Source organism: Magallana gigas, chromosome 10 (genome assembly GCF_963853765.1).
Source record: "Magallana gigas chromosome 10, xbMagGiga1.1, whole genome shotgun sequence".
Lineage (NCBI taxonomy): Eukaryota > Metazoa > Mollusca > Bivalvia > Ostreida > Ostreidae > Magallana > Magallana gigas.
The window spans coordinates 19,707,059-19,723,821 of NC_088862.1; the positions used below are offsets into that span (position 1 = coordinate 19,707,059).

Consider the following 16,763-nt stretch of genomic DNA (forward strand, 5'->3'; position numbering starts at 1 on the left):
CACCTCCTTCCCCCAAAGTTTTAATCAGATCAAGAGCCGTTGCTGGTAAAATTTAGACATGTACAGTGAAGTCTCCAATTCCGGGCCTCTCGTGTGCATTTCATGCCACCTTGTTTAAATTGAAGCATAAAAAAACTTCAAAAATACATTGATCACGAACTATAGGCCTTTCTGTCTTTGATCATTAAACGATATTCGAAAATTAACATTTACAGACCCTCCAAGAAACGAATTTAGAAATCAAGCGCTTTCGAGATGGAGATTTTCACACATCTTTGACATGCTTTTTTCATTATTTACGCTGCATGGTGGTTGATGTGAATGTTGTGGGAGGGTGTTAATGGATGAAAAATATTGCACATGCATTCAGTTATTTGTCAACAATTATTCAGAACGATAACTGCTTAAATAAATTTACACCAATTAATTAATCAATCTGATGGAATTTCCCCAAATGCGGGTCACAATACCTGAAACATATTTCTCAGCTGTTTCTCTGCGGATTTACGATAACGTGAAAGAGAGAAAAGAGAGATTAATGAATAAAATGATCCATCCAACTCAGGTGTCATTTTATTTATCTTGTTTAATGTTATTTTTCTTAAGGTTTATTTTTCTTTTTGTCACAATGCTGACATAATGACGATCATTTCATTCTGAATCACGACTGTCATTGAGTGTCAATAGTTGTAAATATATTTTCTGATCGGCATTGTTTTTCTATGTGGCAAATTTATAAAAACTGTGTTCTGAGACGATTACGCGACATTACTGACACTTTGAAGTCACATGACCCGAAAATGGAGAAAATGAATCGAATTGTGAGGGAACCAGAGGCCTGTTCAACAGAGCGGGTGCTCGCAAGCGCTCGCCAAAATTTGCGTTGCGGGTATAGGGAATTTTGGCGAGCGCTCGCGAGCACCCGCTCTGTTGAACAGGCCTCAGGTGCCTTGTTGAAATGCCTCTGTAAATATTGTTACCGGGAATTTATTTTCAAAAACAAAATGAATGCTTGATAACTCACAAAATGTACTTTCAATGTACATTATAGTATAAAATTTAAATAGAACACTCCGCTTTGCAAATAATCAAAGAAACAGTCTGACGTGACTCGGAATTGGGGACTTCACTGTATCACTTCCAAATCTGTCACAGACCAGGGTGAATACCAATTTCAATAGCATCTTTTTATTTAAACATGAAAGAATAAAAAGTGTTTGATTTTTGAATAGACTCTTCTATGAACGAAAAATAAATCACCAAACTAGCAAACCTGCATACTAATTGAATATCTACGTACCTTTGGATTTTGCAAGGATTAAAAACGAAGTCAAATTTCCAGGCGGGAACCTGTAGTCCAATGTAGACCGTGCATGAGCTGCTCTCGAGGACTGTTCAGTACAGTGCGTGGTCCTTGCTCTTGGTCACGTGGGCAGAGGCCGACCGTGCAGTGAGCGATTATCATGGACATCCTTCAATTGACCAAACAGTTTATGGATTTTAGGGTGCGGATCAAATGAAAGTCATAATTAAACAAACTATCTATCATAAATTGCAAATGGGGCCCAGAAATTTTTCCGTGGGGGAGGGGGGGGGGTTGAGGAGAAAGTCCTTTTTTTTTTAAACCAATCCATCATTTTCTTAGAAAAAACCCACAGAATTGTATTATGTAACAATATATGTTCTTTATGTAATTTAAACGTACAGGTACACATTATAATACTAAACACCCCCCCCCCCCCCATTTTTCAATTTTTTCTCCTTTTATATTCTAGCTGTAACTTAATGTAAATTTTCATTTCTTTTATTTTCACACTTCTTCATTCTGTTAATTAATGCTTTCTTTGGTGAATCATGCGATATTTTAAGGTGGCGACATTGCAGAAAAATACCTAACATATATAAGCGGGTAATGTAATTTTTATTTTCTGCAATGATAACATTTTATTGTATATAATTACATCTTGAATTTCCTGTTGAATTGATCGTAAAAAGTAAGTACATGTAAAATTAACTGAATTATTGTAAGTGTTCATCAGCAGTGGCGTCGGAAGCAAATCAAAAGTAGGAGGGGGTGGGGGCCGGGTAGACTTATCATCAGAAATCTTGACAAACCAAAAAAAAGAGGCTAATTCCCAAAATCAGGGGGGGGGGGGGGGGGTAAGTGTACCTATAACTGCAATTTTCAATATCACTCTTAATATTTCCTTATCTCTTTCCATTCCTTACATTTTATCCAAAATGGTGGGGCGGGGGAGGCAACTTCCTGATACTTTAATTTTGTGTGCTGCGAGAAAAAGTGGGGGGGGGGGGGGACTGGCCCCTCCCTGATGCTAAGTGCCTGACGGTTAGGTCTTACTTTGCAACAAAAAGTTGGGGGGGGGGGTCTACCCCCCCCCCCCTCCCAGTTTCAACGCCTATGATCAGTACGTTTGAAAAAAAAGTCTGAGATTATCATGATTATTTCTTGCAGTCCGTGATTTTTCTTCAGTTGATGAAGGTTTTAACCAATCAATGAACGGGCGTTTAGATTTCAGCTCTGTTAGTTTATATAGAACTATGAATTACAATTAATTTCCGTAAGAAATCGTATGGCATGAGGGCTTTTTTAAATTACAAACTTACGGTATTTGTGGCAATCTTTTTAAATGGTTAAGTAGCTACAAATGTATTTGTGTAACAGATTTAGTGGTGTTTAAAGATGTTTTATCATTCAGCTTAAGTGTTAATGCTGGAGTGCCACAAGAATCTATACTTGGGCACCCTTTTGTTTTTAATTTATGTCAATGATGTTGCACACAATATGTTGTCCTTTTGTAGATTACTAGTATACGGATGCGGATTAAAACTTAACAAATGTAGACAATGTGTTAAATCATCACCTTCAAATATAAGAAAAATGTCCTGATGATTGGTTACTTAAATTTCATCATAACATAACCAAAGTTGTACTTTTTAACAAGTCAAGACGTAATGAAACCCCAGAACTGTTTTTTTTTTTCAAGATTGTCAGTTATATATTGTTTCTTCTCATAAACATCTAGGCCTAACGCTTTTTGATGATTTGAAATGGTCTGTGTACATCAATGATATAGTAAACATCGCTTGCAAAAAGTTAGGACTACTTAAGAAACTTAAATTTACTTTAGGCAGAGACACACATAACTTCTGTAAGACCAATATTATAATATGCTTCTGTTGTAAGGGATGGTCGTTCTTCCGCAGAAACTGAAAAGTTAGAAAAAGTACAGCTACACGCTGCAATAATTGTTACGGGACTTCCAATTTTTGCCCCCAGGATATCATTGTATTTTGAAACGGTTTGGAATTTCTTGCTAAGAGAAGACTAAACTAACGATTATGCATAAAATTCATTACAATCTTGTACCACAATATCTTAGTGATATTGCTAATATTTATAGAAAAGATACTTCTCGCTACAGTACTCGTTATGAATATAATTATATACCCTTTATAGTTAAGTATAATACACATAAAAAAATCATTAATTCCAGATGCTTATAAGCAAATGGAACTCTCTAAATTCGGTTACCAAAAATCAACATTCATCCGCCAGTTTCAAAGAAGCGTCTCTAATAATACCAGTGATTCAAAAGTTCCTAAATATTTCCTTCATGGTAAAAGAGTAACTAATATCATTCATACAAAATTAGGACACAATAGTTTACTAAAATATGATTAACAGAGAAGATATACTGTTGATTCTCCAAATTGCATAAGTGGAAAGAAAGAAGATGTATATCACTTTTAATTTGTTTGCAAACTATTTTCTAATGCAAGAACTACTTTATATAATGAACTATTCCAAGTACAAAATTTAGGCAATATAGATTTACATACTTTGATATGAGATAATGACAACCTAGATTATAAAACTAATGTTAGAATTTTCACTGCAGACGATACAACACGAGATGTTTCCCTATTGATGTAACACAAGATGTTTCTATTGATGTAATTGAACAAAAGTTGTATGAAGATTTTTTATATTCTGTAAATTGGATGAACGGTAACAAGTTGACTATGAACTTTAAGAAAACTCAGTGTATGTTGGTTGGTACAAAACAAAAATTATCGAAGTTTAAAAAATTGTATATCAACGTTGGTGATCAATGCTGTTTTAAACTAACACTGTAGAAAAGGCTAAACTTCTTGGTGTAACCCATCGTCTCAAGCCACGGGTTTTGTGTCCATTCTAGAATGGACACAAAACCCGTGGCTTGAGACGATGGGTGTAACCATAGATGAATCTCTTACTTGGTCAGATCACATTGACTTTTTAAGCAAAAAACTTGCTCAAAAATAGGTATTTTACGTCGTCTTCGTGTTTTTATGTCAAATGCTGCTTTATTAAAAATTTATAATGCTGTTATTTTTTCACATTTTAACTACTGTTGTACAGTTTGGTGTTCAGCCAAAAATAATGGCCAAATTGAGAAAATTTTTAAATTACAGAAAAGGGAAGCTAGATATATACTGAATGTTAAAACTACTCAAACTTCCACTGTTGATATTTTTAGAGTTCTACAATGAATGCCTATTCAGGATAATTTTATATACTTTAGCTTTTAAAGTCTTAAAGGGCATGTCACCAGAATACATGAATGTTAATAGATATGTAAACCAAGTAAGTTCTAGAGAAACAAGAAGTAGTGTTGGACTGAATATTACAAGCGCTCTTTTAGAATATCAAAAGCCATTTTATTGAATCAACTGGCAGATTGTGTTCGAACATGTATTGTTATACTTTCATGTTAAATACTGAAATCTGATTGGTTTAGACGCAGTTCATAATCTGTTCTGTTAACCTCAGCGTTAGCAACGCACTTAGCAACGGGTAACATTTATATAGTGCCTGTTTGGGAGGGTAACAGTTGAAATTGACACCCCTCGAAAACCATTGTCAACAGACGCGAAGCCCTCGAAAACCATTGTCAACCGACGCGAAGCGGAGGTTGACAATGGTTTTCGAGGGGTGTCAATTTCAACTGTTATCCTCCCAAACAGGCACTATTTATTATGTTATACTGAATGTCTTAATTTTAAGGAAAACTCAACGGCTTTTACATAGGAATAACGTGAATTCTAAGGCGAACCGTACGCGCATGATTTTCGCGCATGTAACAATTCGTATTGTTATACTTTCATGTTAAATACTGAAATCTGATTGGTTAAGACGCAGTTAATAATATTTTCTATTACCCTCAGCGTTAGCAACACACTTAGCAACGGGTAACATTAAAAAATGTTACATGCGCGAAAATTATGCGCGTACGGTTCGCTGTAGAATTCACGTTATTCCTATATAAAAGCAGTAAAATTTTCTTAAAAATTAAGACATTCAGTATAACAAAATAAATAGTGCCTGTTTGGGAGGATAACAGTTGAAATTGACACCCCTCGAAAACCATTGTCAACCTCCGCTTCGCGTCGGTTGACAATGGTTTTCTTGGGGTGTCAATTTCAACTGTTACCCTCCCAAACAGGCACTATTTATATATTGTTATACTTTCATGTTAAATACTGAAATCTGATTGGTTTAGACGCAGTTCATAATTTTTTCTATTACCCTCAGCGTTAGCAACGCACTTAGCAACGGGTAACATTAAAAATTGTTACATGCGCGAAAATTATGCGCGTACGGTTCGCCGTTGAATTCACTTTATTCCTATGTAAAAGCAGTTGAGTTTTCCTTAAAATTAAGACATTCAGTATAACAAAATAAATAGTGCCTGTTTGGGAGGATAACAGTTGAAATTGACACCCCTCGAAAACCATTGTCAACCTCCGCTTCGCGTCGGTTGACAACGGTTTTCTCGGGGTGTCAATTTCAACTGTTACCCTCCCAAACAGGCACTATTTATATAATATCATGTCTTCTTTTTAAACAAAGTATTTACAGTAATATTATCTAGCGAAGTAAATTTTATTGATTATGATATCAAATCAGTGCATATATATTTATTGATGAGTGTGTATATTCTATCTGCATTGTTTACCTATGTGTCTTATACTTATTATTGTACATATGTTTTATACAGGACCACAATGTAAACAAGTACTTTGTTACTAATTGTGCTATCCTACGAAAGCCCATTTTGCTCATTTTTGTAGGTAAAAAAAGTATTTTTTTCGCGAATAAACGCGTAACTTTCGCAAATAAACGCGTTTGTTTCGCGAATAAATGCGTTAGTTTCGCGAATAAACGCGTTAGTTTTGCGAATAAACGAGAAACTTTTGCGATATAAAGTGTAACTTTCGCGAATAAACGCGAAACATCTATATAAATATTGTCAATTTATACAAGAACTCTAATGAAGAACAATGATTGAAAACAAATACAGTTTATTTTTAAATTAATTCTTATTATTCAGTACTATTATATTATCCGTTGATTATGATAACAAAGTTATCTCTATTTTTATATATAGATATATTTACATCTACTAAATACAGTAAAACACGCTTATAACGAAGTCCCAGGTACGGACAATTTAACTTCGTCATAAGCGTAATTCATTATATCCGTCAAGTTTACAACATAAAATAGAGTCTTGGGGAATGAAAATCATCACTTCGCTGTAAGCGTCAATCCATTATAAGCGTGTTCGCTATAACCGTGTTTTACTGTATTATTTCCTCTATTTCTTACGGAAACATATAGTTAATTCATAGCTCTATAGAAACAGCCAGACTCAAATCTACACGCCCCGTTTATCGATTGGTCGAAATCTACAACGACTGAAACTGACAAGATACTGACAGGAATAAAATGGACACGCCCTGTTTATCGATTGGTCGAAGCCACCAGCAACCTAAGAAAATTACGGACTGCACAAAATAATCATGATGATGTCACGCTCAAAGTCTCACAAGAGACAATTTGGCTGTTTCTTTTAGCTAACGTACTTATGTACATTAACAGTAATTTAGTGAATGTTACTAACTTTTAATAATCAATTTATTAATTGCTTAAAAAAAGATGTTAATATAAATAATAAAATGTTTTCTTTGATGATTCATGCGGGTTATGAAGGAAGCAAACATTGCAGAAAAAAATTACAAAATTATGTATTTTTTCTGCAATGTCGCTACCTTCATATCCGAATGAATCCCCAAAGAAAGCATTTTATTGTTAAAATAAATAAATCTAATAAAACTTTATATAACTATTAAATGTTAGATGTTCCATGTAGATATGGAGGTAGAACATCATTTTTCATTGTGTAATTATCTTTTTTTATGTAAAATTAATATAGATTCAAACATGAAAATCATTAAAATCTTTGTACTGGTTGTCAAACGCCATGTGTGATAAATGTAGAGGACGACTTTATGTTATCTAAATTTGAACTATAGTTTAAAAAGTGTTGGTTTGCAATGTGCCTAGTGGTTCTGGAGAAGATGATAAAAATGTGAAAAGTTTACGATGACAAAGATAACAATGGACAAATTCTGATCAGAAAAGCTCATTTTGGCCTTCGGCTCAGGTGAGCTAAAAATGAAAAATAATTTTTTTATCTCAAATTGTGTCTTGGTCCCTTTAAGCTAGACTTGAAAATATGACCTCCTGCATACCATGCCGGCTTATTAAACCACTGAACTGTTGAGGCCCGATATATATACATCGCATCCGTCTTTGTTAGTAATGAAAATATTTACATGTAAGATGTATCTATGAAACTGACAGCATGTTGAGTTTGTATACAAGCTAAAGCACAGACTGAGTGTATATTATTTATTGAAGCTTATTTTGTGTGAAACAAGTGAAAATAAAACCAAAAATATAAAAAATGTTACAATTTCATTAGCTCTACTGTTTGATATAATAGTATAAAATATTTCAATGAAAAATGCACAATGCATCACTATATTTTAATACTTAATATAAACTATGTATATAATGAAATGTCAAGATGAATTACGGTATTCCTCGGTGTTTCCATTTCGAATTAAGATTTTCAATCACATCAGAATGGTCAGCATAGAAGAGAGCATTACACATTGTTTGCCTTGTTAAGGTAGGCTTCAACCTTTTCAAATATAACAGTGACTCGTAGATTTGTTCCTTAATGGAGGAATGATCTGCTTCAATCTGGTCTATTGTGCGCTGATTTATTCCGAGGAATCTCATAACATTATAGTATCTGGAACCAAGATTTTTTGCGATGGTGGTAAGATCAGAGTTTTCCACCTGTTTTTCTGGCTCAACTATTTGGCTGGCATTGAAAATATACTGATCCCGAGAAAAGCCTTCCATTTCATCTATCAAATCTTGCCTCTCCATGGAATGGAAAACCTCCTTCAATTTGCCCTGATGGTCGATGGATGGATGTTTACATCGCCAGGTATGAAGAATGCGGAAGTAAGTTTCAGATGGATAAGACTGTGATCGAGAAGTTTCTGCCATCTGTGTTTCACCCAGCAAATGGACAGAGACTAACAACAGATCTTGAGGTGAAAGCTTTCTTGAGAGAAAGTCAAAAAGTAGGTCCAAATCTTTAAAATAAAATTACAATGCCTATATATATTCTATCGTTTGGAAATTGAAATTGTATTTTTATATCATCATATCAAATCATGCTAATGTTTTAATCTCTACCAAGATTTATAATACTGTAAACCAACATTTATTCATGTACAAAAAATTTCTGTGAGGTTTGCGAGAGCCTCGTCGATGTGAACCAGTCCTTGACATGTGGTGGTATAGCAACAAGGTTCTGGATAAGGTTTGGTTGCAAACATTAGTCGTCGCAAACCAGTTTATTGGATGTAAATCGTGAAATAAAGTGGTCGCAGATAAAAGTTGGTTTAAAGTACTATTACTTATTTTTGTAACATCTATCTTTCGCTCAATTTGCGAGATCTACATGAACATGTAATTGAAACTAACATGTTAGAACATTTAAATTCCTTTCATTCTCTTGTCTTCTACATTTAATATATGGCATGATGCCATCTCTTACATTTCAGAGAGCTCTAGCGCTATTTTTGCTTTGACAGGGAGCGTAATTGTCTTCTTCACACTTGACACACATGGACTTGTGTAGAAAAAAAAAACCTTGTCAAAAAAGTGGATACCTCGTAGGAAAAAAGATTTTATTTTTCCTCCATGGTACCCTCTTTTTAAACAATGTTTTTTTTCTTCTACAAAAGTCCCTGAGCTTGGCATTGGACGATTGAATTTGAATTACAGTCAAGTCGTACCCAACCCGACTCGCACCCAAACCAACTCGTACTCAAATGGTCAGGTCGTACTTAAAACTATGTGGTTCACGCGTATCCAAATATTTGAGTACGACTTCACTAGTCAACTCGTACCCACGGGGAAAAAATATATTTACACTAAGAAAATAAAATACAATAGTTTTCATTCATATGTTATGTTTTTTATTTATGTTTTATTTAACAGATTTATATATATACAAACATCCCTAGATCTCAGTGTATTTGAATACGGGCAGATCAATATTTATTATAAGAAAATAAAATGAATGGCTTTTATTCGTATGTTGTTATGCTTTGTATATTATCAATAACATTAATATGCGAATTGTATAACAAATTTAAAAGAATTTGTTATAAAAATCTAGTATACTATAGTTCTGTACTTGAATGCAGACGGATCAAAGAATGATTATGAGAAGGTTAACTATCATCAATTAAAATAAAAATTTTAAAAATCAAAATCAAAATTAATTGCATTATGTGATTCCGTTCAACCGATCAACCAATGAGTTTGTCAGCACAAAATAAACATGCTGCTTATAATTAAGAAGAAATTAACACAGATTTTCACCACTTTTGGAAGATCAACATGGTTCGAGAGAGGTGTGTTTCCTGCAAGAAAATGGTTAGTAAATCACTATATTAGATATTGTTTTATAATTAAAACACATTCTTTTTAGTAATCAAATGGATTAGGCAACAGGCAAAGTTAATCTAAAGTTAAATAAAACATAAATAAAAAATATAACATATGAATGAAAACTATTGTATTTTATTTTCTTAGTATAAATATATTTTTCCCCGTGGGTACGAGTTGACTAGTGAAGTCATACTCAAATATTTGGGTTCGAGTGAACCACATTGTTTTGGGTACGACCTGACCATTTGAGTACGAATTGGTTTGGGTGCGAGTCGGGTTGGGTACAACTTGATTTGATTCCTTGAATTAGAGTTATAGCTAGGTTTAAGCATACATGTACATGTACCTACATAATCATACAAACTATGGATTATTCATAAGCCAGCTGGAGCCTAACTGTTTCGATAAAATATATAGAAATATGCAAATAATCTTACCTCCACCAACTCTTGTTTCGTTTGCCATGCTTAGAGGTTTGGAATTTACACTTTGTCCACCATGTACAACCTTGCTTAAGTCTCGGTTACTGAAAATAAAAGAAAAGGTAACTACTTCGTGCATTGAAAAAATTCAGAAAGCAATTTCAAAGCAATAACACTGCGTACCAATCTGATTGTCTGCCTTTCTATTTTAGAACATGATCTATACATTGCATCGTTTTTGGTTAGTGGATAAAACGAAACTAAAAGTAAGGAATTTAAAGTTAATTCGATCGTTAACCTTTTCGTCTAAAACCTCTAATTTTACTTGTTGCAACATGTGGCAGGTTCAGTCCCCTGAATTTTTAAACAATATGTATTTTTAAAAGAAAAAGTCTATAGGAATTATCTCAGGCACGTAACATCGGTTACAGTTGCCGAAAGTATATATTTAATCTAAATGTAACATTTTCCTGATATTTAAATGACCCCAAAAAGTGTTGGGGTAGGTGTTTAGTAAAATATCAATTCCATAAAAAACAATGTCGGACTTCAAGAAAGAGTGTGTGTGTGCACGTGTGTTTGTGGGGTTGGGGGGTGTCAGTCGTCTTTAAAATAAGTCGGAAGGGGAGGGAACAGGCTTCCTGCTTCCAACGTTGCTATTTTATGCTTCTACTCTCAAACAACTTTCGAAAATGATAGGTGCCAGAAGCGGATCCAGAAAGAGCGCCTTTTCCCATTATTTCGCCTAAACACGTGTTTGGACGGAAAGTACCTGTTACTAAAAATAGCTTCAGGTACCTAGCTGTCGCAATATGATTTTTGAAACCTGGATACACTATACTGATTTTATAATGGTGTCTGTAACAACTGATTTGTCATAAATTCGGGAAACTCTGAGTATAATGTTTATTCATAATTGATATTCTGAACCGTGATAAGTTCAAGCAAAATGCAATGGACCTAGGTGTAAATAGAGTACATATATAGTGTTAATGAAGAAATCTGTTTATATTGGGTATGCTCATACTCAGACTGGATTATACTCTGTCCAAAGATATCGTGGATTCACATTTTGCCTAATTACTCAGGGTTCAAATGATGTACATTCAAAAGTATGAAAATGAAAGTGAGCGCACAAGATTGTAAGTTTGCAGGAATCCTCGACACGAATCAATTGGGATTTAAATGTCTATAACATCGAAAGGCTATGTACAGTTTTCAACAAAAAATATATTATGTTGAGAGTCAAATTACATGGCTATTCCGCGGTTATTAAAAAACTCACAAGCTTTGAAAAAATGGCAATGAGAGGTAAACCGAAAACTAATTGGAAATGTTAATGCAAACATATTTTAATGAAGTTATACTGTGTATATCCTAAAAAACTAGTAATAAGATAAGAAAATAGTGTTCATTCAGCAGATCTAGAAATTAATAACAACAAATTAAAATATACCGCCATATTATAATTCAACATCATGTTATAATAGCAAACATTTAAAACAAAAAAGTCAAATAATTTTTTTTAAAAAGACCACCAGTTGGATTTGAACCCAAAACACTGAATGTTTGTATTCACTAATCCAGGACAAAACCACTGAGCCATGGGAGACTTGTCAATATGCTTTATAAAGTATTGTTTGGAAGAACACTGTCATATCAATTGACTTTGTTTTTTATCCTTCGAAAAATAATTTGAAAAAGTACATAATTAGTCATCTCTGGGTCATCTCTCCATCTTTTTTAAAAAAGCGATATTTTTAATGTTGAAATATGTTATCTTTACACGTTTCAAATTTGTGGAGAGAAGACCCAGAGACAAAAAAATCATTGCATCGTGTTGCTACATCTAGACCCATATTATGATAAAACCTTTTGCATTTCAAATATTTTTCCACTCAGAAACCAAATAACGGTTATAATTCGAAAAATATTCAAAATTAATTGATGAAGTTTTCACTCTCCTTGTGCGCCCAGATTCCTGCCGAATGTACATCTTAATTAAGCGCCCACTTTCTTTCCAAGACTTCTCCGTTGAACATGTTGAAACGCTTCCCTTTGCTTATCAGGTTTCAATACACGGCTAAAAAATGTGATGTCCACGGGGATTTTGTATTGGAGCAGACCCGGATGATAACGTTGAACAATTGCGCGAGGTATTCCGAGTGACTTCCGAATGGAGAAAAGATGTAAACAATCCCCATTATGAATCTCCGTAAGAAATCTGTTTTCGTTCCTGTGAACTTTTATGAGTTGAAAAACGATAATGTGTCAATGAATATATTTTGGAAATTTTCCCTTTCATCGATTTATATTGCACTTCTTTCACAATTACATGTATGTTTATTTCTATTAAAAATCTGCAAAATGTGCTGCATAAATATCTTGGGACAGACTTTAAACAATATAATATTTTAAAAAAAAACCCCAGAAGAATAGATACATGTAACTTAACCTCTCTATTCTGTTCATGTTTCAATTTAAGTGAAAAAAAATTACTACTTAATTAGCGGATTCGATCCAGCGACCACAAAATCAAAATGACCTCCGCGTTACCACTAGGTCACGCACCTAACACTTTCAGGAGATGTATTTTCAATATATATAGCTATATACATGATTGTATTAGAAAAGATTTGCCTAATTTTCAGTAAGAAGACCACGTTAAACCATAATTAATTCAATGTAAACGTGTACTACAATACATGTAGAACATAATTTTAATTTTAATCGGATGTCTTTGGTTTAGAGTGGTTCAAATAGTCAAATATCCAATTTTTTTTATCGTATACTAACTACTTTCCTATATATCCCCTAACAAAACCTGAATATTTTAATGATCTCGTGTGCAAGATAATTAAGACTCTTAGAGCATGGTTATTGTGTAATTTGCGTTTCTTTGAATACTAAAAATATATTATACATGTATTTAAACTAAATATTGTATAATATTGAAAATGTCTGATGTTTGCAAAAGGCTATAGTTGAGGCCAAATCGTATATTAAGTGCGCTATACCTCTTTCCGAACAGGGAAGGGAGCGACATTTTTACTGATGAATTATGCGGCAAGTGATCATTTAGAGGGGACACAAGAAAGAATCAGGAAAGGGGAAGGGTATGGTACGCCAAATTCACAAAAATGAGCTAAACATAGTTTCACATTTGATAAATTAGGTTTATCAACTGTTAACTAAAGTTTAAGAATCGCAAACCATAGTTAACAATTCGTTGACTATAGTTCTTGTCTGTAAAACTATAATATGATCTACATTGTAACCGTTGTAAACTATAGTGTAGGAAGGATAATTTAAGTTTATCTGTCTGCAAATAAGGCTAACGATAGCTTTTGCTGATAAATATAGATTCACATCTGTAAACTATCATTAACATTCATTAAATATATAATCAATTAATCATAGTTTCACGATATTATATTTATCACATAAATTATGATTTGTAATGGCAAATGGTTGTTACACTTTCCAGATAGGAAAAATAGATTAACGGCGTTAAATAAAGTTTCACAGATAATAAACTAGGTTTACCGACTGTAAACTATAGTTTACGAACGCTAAACTATAGTTATCAAATGTTTATAGCTAACTTTAGTCTACAAACCGTACACTATAATTAACTATCCTTTAACTATAGCTTTTATCTGCAAAACCATATTCAACGGTTGTAAACTATAGTTAACGAATGATTATCTGAGTTTATCTGTCTGCAAACGATATTAACGATAGATTTTGCAGACAAATATAGATCCACATCAGTATAACAACTCTTAACCATACATGTAGTTTCACAATCATTAAACTATATTTATCAGATAAACTATATATGATTTGCGATGGCAAATGGTTGTTTTCAGTGTTACTTATAGTTTTACACTTCTGAAACATAGATGATCACGTCAACTATGGTTTACAAATGTAAAATATAGATTATTGTCGTTAACTATAGTTTTCTGTCCATAAACTATAGCTTACAACCGCTAAACCTAGTTTATTGACTGTGAAACTATGATTATAATTCCCATAAAAGGATCAGACTTAATAAAATTTTTTTTAAATAAACAAGAGGCCCATGGGCCACATCATTCACCTGAGCAACAATAGACATAATGAAATCAACTTCACAGAGTAATATACAAAATATCTGAACAATGCCGTATGATAGATAATATTAATATATATATATATATATATATATATATATATATATATATATATATATATATATATATATATATATATATATATATATATATATATATATATATATATATATATATATATATATATATATATATATATATATATATATATATATATATATATAAAAAATCCCCTGCATATTCCAATGTTTATCATTAGCCCATTGTCACAGGATGATTTTACAGTCATACAACATAATGAGCATTGCAGTTCTTGAGATGACGATCTGACTTAAACAACTGTGTAGATTATAAACCTACTTCAAACTTTGAACCCCTTGTGAGGCCCAAGAATTGTCCAGGGGCCAGAATCTAAACAATTTAAAAGAATCAACAACATGTCAAAATGCTTGCATATAAGATAAACCATATATATAACCTACCGGTATATAACCTACAATACCTTAGGATGCTTCCACACGAGTTTACAGAGGGCCGATTAATTGATATCGGCCCAGTGGTTCTGGAGAAGAAGACGAAACTGTAAATGGTTAATGGACAGACAGACAGATGAACGCTGGACAAAAAGTGATCAGAAAAGCTCACTTGAGCTTTCAGCTAAGGTGAGCTATGAAGATAAATAAATTACCGGTTATTGCCCCTCATTTTTTTTTTAAACAGTTATATATTAGTAGAATTTGCATATACTATAATGGAAGAAAAGTAACGAGAACTTTAAAAAAAAAAAGTTGATATGGGAAAAAGGTGAAAAAAACTTGTTTCTAAAAAAATGGAAAAGGTGGATAAGGTCTCCTACAGTATTGCTACGTGCTTGTAGAGGCCTAGCTCCGATAGATCAATGATTGTGGTCCATAGTGCGAGCCCCCAGACCGCAAGTTCCTAAAATTTTATATATTTTAAGAGAATAACAAATCTGTTTTATTAAAACCTTGATATTTTTGTTCTGTTTACATATAAATGGTGAAAACTACCAACATTTTGAAGCTATGATAACATGATGTTCTCTTAGCCACCTTAAAACTATCATTTCTTCTGGAACATCGTGTTGCATTTTGTATTTTAAAAGTAAACACAAACCATGCAGATTTCCTTGCCCTTTAAGTCAGCTTGGGTACCATTTAATATATCAAAACATGCCTAGTCAACCATTTTCTTAACTGTTCTTGTAGTTAAGTTCAACAAATGTCAACACGGTCAATTATGTGTAAACAGATCTCTTTTTAATTATGGGATCGTACAAAGAGCAAAATACAGTATTTACACAACTCAAAAAGATGGTTAGAAAAAACCATTTCATATGGTAATGGACACACACATACAATTTCTAAAAATATTTATACAGTGAAATGAAAAAGCTTGTAAAAATTGATAACTTGATATTAGAATTAATACTCCTGTCAAAAATGCATCTTTCTTTCCAAAACATTAAACATTCAACTAACAAAAAAACTAAACACCTCCCCCCCCCCCCCAAAAAAAAAACCAAAAACAAACAACAACTGGTTATGTAATCTAAATTAATAATCTAAATTAATCACATGTAATCATAATAACAAGGAAAAGTAATCTTATGTAATCAATTACTTTTTAAATTGGATGTAATCAGCTTGTAATTGATTACCTTTAAAATCCAAAGTAGTTTATTGCAATTTAATAAATTACTAAAAGTCTTTTGAAAGTTTTTATAACAACTACTTGTAGTTGAATATTGGGCACCCGGCCCATTGGGCCTATAAGTCACCTTTGTAATATTAACAGTTATAGTTCATCATGCTTTATACAAGGTGTATCAATTATTAACTTATATTTGGGTTATGGTACATATTAATATATATAATATAGGCCTATATATATTGAAATAAACTAGAACTGTCCTAATGGGACTAAAACCCCAGCAAGGCTAATTTCAAATGGGCCAATAATTGAATTGAATAATAAAGGTTTGGAGCACATACAAGTAAATAAATTTTAGAATTAAAAAAAAATTTAGTTAACAAAGAACAATTAAAATCAAAATTGTCAGAATTTCACTGTAAATACATATGTATAACAGTAAAACATTTACAAATTTATGTATCTGATGATATTTCTTTTTATTAAATTGTTTTAAAGAAAAACCAACAAAATGACAATAACCCGGCCCTACCTTTGCAGTAAATGGAAATACCGGTAGCCAAGCAAGGCTCTTCTGTTCAAAATACTTTGAATATCTTTCTAATAAGAGTCATGACAGATGCAATTAGTTGTTTCAAATTTTCCTCACTTTCTCCTATG

The 16,763-nt window shown here is 32.8% G+C and overlaps 2 long non-coding RNA genes across 10 annotated transcripts in view; both read right to left on the reverse strand.

Annotated features, from left to right (window-relative positions):
- LOC105333596 (uncharacterized) overlaps positions 1 to 1,500 on the reverse strand; it is a 39,476-nt gene extending 37,976 nt beyond the window's left edge. For 5 of the 9 annotated variants that reach the window (XR_010710042.1, XR_010710038.1, XR_010710041.1 and 2 more), the window contains exon 1: positions 1,301 to 1,500. This is a non-coding gene — a long non-coding RNA (uncharacterized lncRNA). The remainder of the gene's footprint in view (positions 1 to 1,300) is intronic. The other 4 variants (XR_010710035.1, XR_010710039.1, XR_010710040.1 and 1 more) reach the window with 2 other exon arrangements.
- Positions 1,501 to 8,043: 6,543 nt separating this feature from the next.
- On the reverse strand, positions 8,044 to 10,582 carry LOC105328385 (uncharacterized). Its single transcript, XR_010710313.1, has 3 exons — positions 10,495 to 10,582; positions 10,327 to 10,415; positions 8,044 to 8,520 (listed from the first exon to the last, which is right to left on the reverse strand). It is a non-coding gene; the product is annotated as an uncharacterized lncRNA (long non-coding RNA).
- Between the last annotated feature and the right edge of the window lie 6,181 nt (positions 10,583 to 16,763).